A 9,222-nucleotide genomic window follows, 5' to 3' on the forward strand; every position below is an offset into this window, starting at 1 on the left:
TTTCACTCTCCATTCCCCTTTCACTTAGACACCCATCCTTCTATCCACCCTTCACCCATCCACCCACTCATCCATTTACTCATCCACTCATGAATTCATCCATTAACAACTCATCCACACTTAGTCTCTTCTATCCATCCTTTTACTCTTCTACCCTCCTCACTCACTCATCCATCCTTACATCCACAATTTCACTCATCCATCTATCTATTCATTCATCCTTTCACTTATCAATACATCAATGCATCCATAATTTCTCTCATCCATCCACTGACTGATCCATCAGCCTCCCTTTCATTGATCCATCCACCATTTCACTAATCTATTCACTAATGCCTTTCGTGTTGTTTGCTACCGCTGGTCTGCTCTCTGTGTCCAGCTCACCAAACCCCGGATTTTTGCCTCAACACCTCGCGGTTCCCGCTTCGCTGCCAGGACCAAGGAAGCGCTAAGGACCACTCAGGGTGCAGAAAGGGCAAAGCTGGGCTGCGAGGAAGTGCAGGGACTCAATGTTCCAGGAGTCCCTGCCGGCCGATTGAGCACACCTGGCCGCTCTCCCTGCTAGCCCCGCCCCCATGAGCACCGGGTGATCAAAAGACCCACCTCTTCCTTCTATCAGCGGGACCCTCTGCCTTTCGTGTTGTTTGCTGCCGCTGGTCTGCTCTCTGTGTCCAGCTCACCAAACCCCGGATTTTTGCCTCAACACCTCGCGGTTCCCGCTTCGCGGGACCCGCTTCGCTGCCAGGACCAAGGAAGCGCTAAGGACCACTCAGGGTGCAGAAAGGGCAAAGCAGGGCTGCGAGGAAGTGCAGGGACTCAATGTTCCAGGAGTCCCTGCCGGCCGATTGAGCACACCTGGCCGCTCTCCCTGCTAGCCCCGCCCCCATGAGCACCGGGTGATCAAAAGACCCACCTCTTCCTTCTATCAGCGGGACTCTCTGCCTTTCGTGTTGTTTGCTGCCGCTGGTCTGCTCTCTGTGTCCAGCTCACCAAACCCCGGATTTTTGCCTCAACACCTCGCGGTTCCCGCTTCGCGGGACCCGCTTTGCTGCCAGGACCAAGGAAGCGCTAAGGACCACTCAGGGTGCAGAAAGGGCAAAGCAGGGCTGCGAGGAAGTGCAGGGACTCAATGTTCCAGGAGTCCCTGCCGGCCGATTGAGCACACCTGGCCGCTCTCCCTGCTAGCCCCGCCCCCATGAGCACCGGGTGATCAAAAGACCCACCTCTTCCTTCTATCAGCGGGACCCTCTGCCTTTCGTGTTGTTTGCTGCCGCTGGTCTGCTCTCTGTGTCCAGCTCACCAAACCCCGGATTTTTGCCTCAACACCTCGCAGTTCCCGCTTCGCGGGACCCGCTTCGCTGCCAGGACCAAGGAAGCGCTAAGGACCACTCAGGGTGCAGAAAGGGCAAAGCAGGGCTGCGAGGAAGTGCAGGGACTCAATGTTCCAGGAGTCCCTGCCGGCCGATTGAGCACACCTGGCCGCTCTCCCTGCTAGCCCCGCCCCCATGAGCACCGGGTGATCAAAAGAACTAATCCAATTTGTCCAAATTACCTCTTAAGTGGACCACCCCACCGCTGCGCGGGAGCGCGCGGGAGGGCGCCGGGAGAAGCCCGGGACAAGGGCGGGCCCTCTGTGGCCCTCCGTGGCCTGCAGTGCCTGGCCTGGGCAAGCCCCTTTATCTTTTCCTACATTTGTACTGTTATGGCTATTGACTTTGGGTTGTAAGTTCACCAGCCACTTACCTGTTTGGTCTAACTTACACACGGTTAGGCTTAGGTATTACTTATTTTAGTGCCACTTGGCTTCTGGGTTTTTTGGCTAGCATTCGCTTTCTTTTTTACCCCCAGCCAGTCTCCTTCTCTCTAGCGATGTCCACTCGTAAAACTCGGAGCCAGAAAGCTGGTAATGCTAAAACCAAAAAAGTTATTGGCACTCTAGATAACTTTATTTCGCGCACTAATTCTTTGATTGATCAGGGAATTTCCCTTATGGAGAGGAGGGTTTCGATGGATCTTGCCCAAGCGAAAAGGTCATCTCTTGGCAACATTGCTTTAATTCATTCCCCGCCCCAAGGAACCAATAATTCTGCTCCTCTCCTTAGCCAGTCAGCTGATGATCAAACCCCTGCTACGTGCCTATTACCTTTGCCTATTAATCCTCCCCCTACGAGTATACCATCTATTGTTAATCCCCATTTAGAGAAATCAGTTGCAACAGTGGTAGTAATTCATCGTGATGATGAATCTTTACACGTGGGTGGTTCTGATATTATTATGCCAGCTTTAAATCCCTCGAATTTTTTAACTGATGATCCTGTTATAATTTCACAAGAGGCCATGGGTCCAATTGTTGGGGAGGCTAACTCGGGTGATGGGATGGTGGAGGAAGGGACTCTCCGGGCCTCCATTGATCAATTTGAGTCTGATATGTTGGATTCCACCCCCCATTTATTATCATTGGGTGTTCCAGATGACATAACGCATGATAGTAGTTTGGCCAGTATCTTGGATATTAGCGGAGGCAATGACTCTTCAGTTAACTCTGAGGGCGGGCTTGATTCTTTAATGAATTCTATGTCTACTCTTATTAAATCATTGCTCTCGCCCTTGGAGTCTAGGCTTGCTAATATAGAACATCAACTCGATACTATTCTCTCGCTAAAAGATCCCAAGTTGGTTCACCCCGGTCCTCGTACCTCTGTGGTAACATCTTCTGTCTCCAATAATGTGCCCATCACTAAAAATCCACCTACGGGGACTACCTCGGTACCTTCATCCAGTTTGCCCAGTAAAAATCCACCTACGGGGGCTACCTCGGTACCTTCAACCAGCTTGCCCAATTCTGCATTGCAGGTGAATAACATAAAGGGTACCAATAAACCCCCTACGTCCACATGTCCGAGCGCTGTGAAGAGAAAGGTTCCCAGTATCCCAGCCCCTATTATCCCCCAGCCACAACCTAGAAAATCCAACACACGACGAAGCATCAATTTACCACCTGATGCATGTCCGTTTGTGGTTGTTTTGACTGGCATCCCTGAACTGCCCTCGTCTACTTCTGAGCCCTTTTTGGCAATTAAAAATAAAGTATGCCATTGGCTAGACAAAAATTACCCGCCACCCCCTGGTCTAAATAAGAACATACTTATGGTAGAGAGGGCCCCTTGGGTAGGTGGGAAGAAGAAAAGTATAAAGGGTGATTGTGTCGTTATCACATTTGAGGACCCGCGATTGGTGGAATTTATTTGTTCCTTTCCTCCATGTGATAACAAGTCGGTGGTATCAGCTAAACCGCTGTCTTTCTTTTACGCTCAAGAGGGCCATGAGGATGCTAGATGGAGTTGGTTGAGGTTGACTAATAAAGGGTCAGGGAGAGGGAGTAATGTGAGTGTTAAGTCCATCTACCAGAACACCCAAAAGTGGGGAGTGGCTGCCGAGGAAGGTTGGAACTTAGTCCCTAGGAGGAAGGGGCATCAATGGATGGGTGATTCCCAGTTGAATGGAGAAGGGTGGGGTCCGCAGCTTAACTACCCTTTATTTCCCTGCTACAACCGTTTTAGTGGGCTGGATGGGGTGGACTGACCATCAACTCAGTCCCATGAAGTTCCCAATGAGCGAGGGATGCTTACTCCCCTGGGTATTGGTCTTATTTCCAATTCAAGAGAGGTACAATCCAACCTAGATAACACCAGTTTAGACACATTGGTAGGGGACATTGATACTTTGACATCTCCAAAAAAAACCTCATCGTCTCTTTCCCCTATCAAAATCCTGTCTTGGAACATAGCAGGGTTAAAGAAAAATCTGTCTAATCCTGCTTGGAATAATTTCTTAGAGGATTATCATATCTGTATGTTCCAAGAAACCTGGTGTGTTCAGCCAGAATATAAGCATGGTTATTCCACATTCTTTGTTCCCGCGACTTTACCGGGGAAGGGGCGCCCATCGGGAGGTTTACTTATCTGGATAAGGATAGATTTGAATAGTGTTGTCACCATTAATCATATCCCCTCCAACGACATACTGCACATCACTGTCAAAAGCCAGTCTGGCAGAAATGTTCTGGATCTTTTTTGTGTTTATGCCAGAGGCCTACCGGGTGGTCAATCCTCACCCACATTGGAGTTGCTAGATAATAGGCTATCCTCCCTCCCCCACAAATCTTCAGTACTAGTGGGGGGTGATTTTAACTGCACCTTCGAGCCCCTGGACGAGGAGGACCTTTTGGGTTCTCATAACAAACTAGGGAACCAGTTTATTCCATCTTTAACTTTGGCTCCAATCAAGAAGTGGTCTGCTAGAGCGATCCAGCTAAACGCCTTGGTGTCTGCCCACGACCTTTGGGCCTTAAATGGTCATACTACATCAGATCGTAGGGGCGCAATGACCTTCAATCGAATAGGCTGCTCTTCACGGATCGATTACATCCTTTTAGATGTCTGGTCATGGGCTAACCTTGTTGATATGGAGGTCTGCCAGAGGACTGACAGCGATCATAATCCCCTTTCTATGGGTATATTTTGGGGTGATAATATTGGCAACAGTGTCCCTAATGAGTTGATTACCGAAGAATTAGTTCCTTCTAACTGCAACCGCAGGCTCAAATGGAATGTAGTCAGGTGTGATGAAGGGATACTTGATAATAATAAAGCTCTAGTTCTGGCTGCAACGAATGATTGATCACCAGTTACCCCAACTCTCCTCCACTCTCAGGGGCCCACGACAGCAGCCAAGTATAAGTACAAGATCCTAATAGGTGAGATTAGTAAATTTTTTACCAAAAAAACCAAGGGCCATCAATTGACTAAATACACCCAAAGGAAGGGTAACCCCTGGTATACAGTCTCCTGTAGGAAAAAAAGAAAAACCATTTCCTTGGCCATAAAAAACAAGGAAATATTAGCTGCTAGAATTGCAAGACAAGACTACCGCAATAGCATTGCGAAAGCCAAAAAAGAATGGGAAGAGAAACATTGGCAGGCACTCAAGGAAGCAGCTCATGGGAAAAACGCCAATGCGTTTTGGAAATTAATAAATATTCTTGACAGGCGTGGTGCTGAGCCTATCCCAAACCACATCAATGAGTGCCAATGGCATTCCCATTTCTCCAAGTTATATGGCGAAGGTAGTCTGGAAGTTGTGCCAGCTTCTTCCGTACTAGATATTGGTTGTTTGGTCCAACCAAATGGTGACATTATAAATGAGTTGTTCACGCCCCGTGAAGTCCGGGATGCCATCCACAAAATAACTCCGGGTAAGGCTCCTGGCCCGGATGGAATTCCGGGGGACCTATTGTTGCATGACCCTACGGCCTGGGCCGTTTTTATTGCAAATATTATGAATCTCATTCAGTCCGGCCACCAAGTACCTGATTCGTGGAAAGGCGCAGAAGTCGTTACTATTTTTAAAAAGGGTGAGAAAGAGGACCCTGCCAACTACAGACCAATTAGTTTAATTGATGTCATTCAAAAAGTAGTTGGCAGGGTCATCATAAATCGGATCGAGAGCTGGTTAATGGAAGATAACATTTTGTCCCATTTCCAGGCAGGATTCAGAAGTAATGTAGGAGCAATTGATCAGGTTTTTAGATTCTGTGCAGTTTTTTGGAAAACAGTGTCAATAGCCAGAGGGAGTCTTTACCTGGCCTTTATAGACTTAAAAACTGCATTTGATGTAGTACCCCGTGCCAAATTATGGGACGTTTTATTGGACATGGGTTTCCCATCCTATTTGCTACAATTTATTATTAAATTACACGAGGGTACATTTGCTAGGATTCGGTGGGGGACGCAGGGGCAACTCACAAAGAGTATTCCTGTCAACAGAGGGGTGCGGTAGGGGTGCGTGATGGCCCTCACTTTGTTTTCTCTCTTCATAAATGGAGTGGTGAATCATCTGCAAGAGACACCGGCAGATGCCCCTATTATTGCTGGAGAGAAAACACCATCGCTCCTCTTCGCCGATGATACCCTTCTGTTATCTAAAACCCCCAAAGGTCTCCAAATCCTTCTTGATCGCTTTAGTGTTTTCTGTCAGGAACGGGGACTCACAATAAACACTACAAAAACAAAGCTAATGGTTATGACTACCAAGAGAAACCATAGGAATATACACCTGTTTTTGAATGGATCAAGCCTTGAGGTAGTGGAAGAGTTTGACTACCTCGGGGTTAGAATTAATAATAAAATGAAATGGGAATCCCATATGACCAAAATGATTTTAAATTTTAAAAGAGTGTCCGGCAATATTTTAAAGAACCAGCATCTCTCAGTGAGTAGACCAATAGCCCCCGCCCTGTCAGTTTATGAGGGAAAGGCAATAGCCTCAGCGGTTTATGGTTCAGAAATATGGGGCATTGAGAATACCCATACCCATGTCCTAACTGAGAACAAGTTCATAAGAGATTTGGTTTCCCTTCCAACCTCTACCCCATTGAAACCATTATTTGCAGATTTGGGTAGGAGGTCTATTCGGGACATTGTCCAGCTACGTCCTCTTTTATATTGGGTGCGCCTAAGGAGGACTCCCGAATTAGCGAATTATGCTAAAGTGTTTGATGAAATATTAAAACTAAACACCTCGGGCAAGATCAAGTGGTTAAATGTTCTAAAACAACTTACAGCTAGCGTGGGTTTAAGCGATGCATGGGCTTCCCAATCCCCCCCACCAAAACAAATGGTAAAAAAACTTTATTGGGACTGGATAGAGGCCAAGGCCTTGCATAACCCAAATTGGGGCAACTAACTGAGAACTTTTTGTCCCATAAGTGCACCAGAAAGCTAAAACTGTTTTTGGACTTTATCCAGATTCCCAGGGATAGGACACTTTATCTGAAATTTAGACATGGTACACTGCCCCTTAAAAATTTTACGTCTAGATGGGGTAGAAGGAGGGAAGAGGATAGACAGTGTCCGGGTTGCACCAGCCCAGAAGAATCATTAGGTCACTTCCTTTTTGCCTGTAAAGCATATACCCAAGCTAGGAACAAATGGTTGAAACCTGTATTAAAGAACCTTGGAGTTAGGGATTACAAATCAGCCCTGCGTATCATCATCTCCAATACCTCTTGTATGGTTACAGTCTGTGGGGTTGCAAAGTTTTTATCACGTGCCTGGATCATTAGGTAAAAGCTGTTAAATAATGTGTCTTCAGTCAATATTCCTATATGATTTGATTTCCCATATGTATCTTTTGTAATGATGAAATGGTTTTTATATTCATGTATGTATTGTATGTTTGTACTTTTTATGATACATGTGTCGAATAAAAGTATAATGACTGACTGACTAATCCATCCACCTGTTTTTACACATCCATCTACACTTCCACCCATAAAAAAATCTATTTACTCTCATCCATCCTTCCACTCATGCATCCATCCATCTTTTTTCTCATTATCCATTCACCCTTCACTCATTATCCATCCACCCTTTCACTCATCTATCCATCCTTTCACTCATCCATCCACCCTTTTACCCATACATCCACCGTTTCACACATACATCTATTTATTTACTCTTTCTCTCATCCATCCTTCCACTCATTCACTCATCTATCCATCCTTTCCCTCATCATTCCATTCACCCCTTCACTCATCCATTCATACTTTCACTAATCCATCCAGCGACGGCTTCCTTGTATAACACATTTTGTCTGCAAAATGTCTGTAATACACATTAAATATAAATGAAAAAAAAGCTATTTACAAGATTGTGTTTAAAAATTAATCTAAGTCATGAGGGCAAAACTCTGTAGAACAGAGCTGGCTCTTTCACCCCACACCTCCCCTTCACTCCCACCCCCTTTGAAAGGCTGGTGCCCTGGGCCAGAGACCACTTTGCAGATGCCTTAAAAGTTCTCTGAAAAAGTAGAGCTAACTCTCCCAGGAGGGGTTAATTCACAGCGCTGAAATGCTTCAGCTGCAGTGGGAGGCAAGGGGTCTCCTCTACTAAAACTGAAAGCGTGTCTAACTTTTTGAAAGGCGAAACCGTTGCATTGTATGCGAAAAAGAAGGGGGTATCCCTGACTATAGTTCCTAATTCGGGATATATCAATCAGTTGAAAGGACAGTTAATTAGGAACAAAGATAATGAGTGGACATGAACTGATATCAGACAATGAGGAATGTATCTAAACAATATGCATGGTACAAAAATATATGTTTTATTTTTTATTCAATTATCATTTAAAAAGCAGTCATTTTTGTCTCCTGTCTATATGTGATGAACAATCTACATATATGCAATGTTATATACATTATTTCATTTCCATTAGTCATACATTGCATTACAATTCCTTGTGTGGAGATTTTATTTTGGATATTAATCCAACTAAACAATTCAATCTAAAAACATGGCTCAAGGTTACAGCTGTGAGCCTTCATCAGGAAGCCATGAATATTCCAAATGAACCTGAGGGTCAAATGATGAGATGGAGAGCAGCCTTTGAAGGGTATGTTATTACTGTGCGCAATGGGCTTATTCCGTAGAGTTCGGTATCTTAGGGACCATAGGTATTGATGTTCCAAACGTAGTGCACAGGGGTTTGATTCTGTGTGCTCGGTCCGTCACGTGTTACGATATTGAAGTATGTTAAGCTGGGGTCGCAATATTTCATTTAATTAAATCTTGTACCATTGTATTGATTTTCGTTTTTCTTGTGTGATGTGGAATTTGATGAAGGCTTCACCCCTCTGGCTTTGAGGCCCCTCAGTGTTGGGGTGTGTGGGTCGAGGGGGGTGTATAAGCTTATGGCAGAGGAGGGAATTGTGTTTTGTGTTTTTTTGCAACAATCTCGACACCTGCAGCGCTGACAGGCGCCTCCATCACTGATCAGAAAGAACCGAACGAGTGAGCGCTGCTTGTCCTCTGAGAGGATTAAACAAGAGGGGAGCAAAGTGTGGGACAGTGGGGGCCCCACAGTGTCTTGCGACTGCGCCTAACACACATTATGCTATTTAGGAAACAGTTTCTCCTCGTTAGTGCCAGCTTAGCATCTGAACACAGCAACGCATAAAAGACAGGTGACCAGTGAAACCACATAAGGCACTTTATAAAGTATGTTTGATTTATTTTACCTAGAGTATTTTTATTGTTGCAGTTATATTGTGCAGCAGATGGTGTTATATGTGACAAGTGTAGCAAAGACACAATTATACGGAAGAATCAGATGTTTCCAAACCACATAGTTCCCATGCCAAAATGTAATGATTAAAAGGAGAAC

The sequence above is a fragment of the Lissotriton helveticus genome, chromosome 12, assembly GCF_964261635.1.
Source record: "Lissotriton helveticus chromosome 12, aLisHel1.1, whole genome shotgun sequence".
NCBI lineage: Eukaryota > Metazoa > Chordata > Amphibia > Caudata > Salamandridae > Lissotriton > Lissotriton helveticus.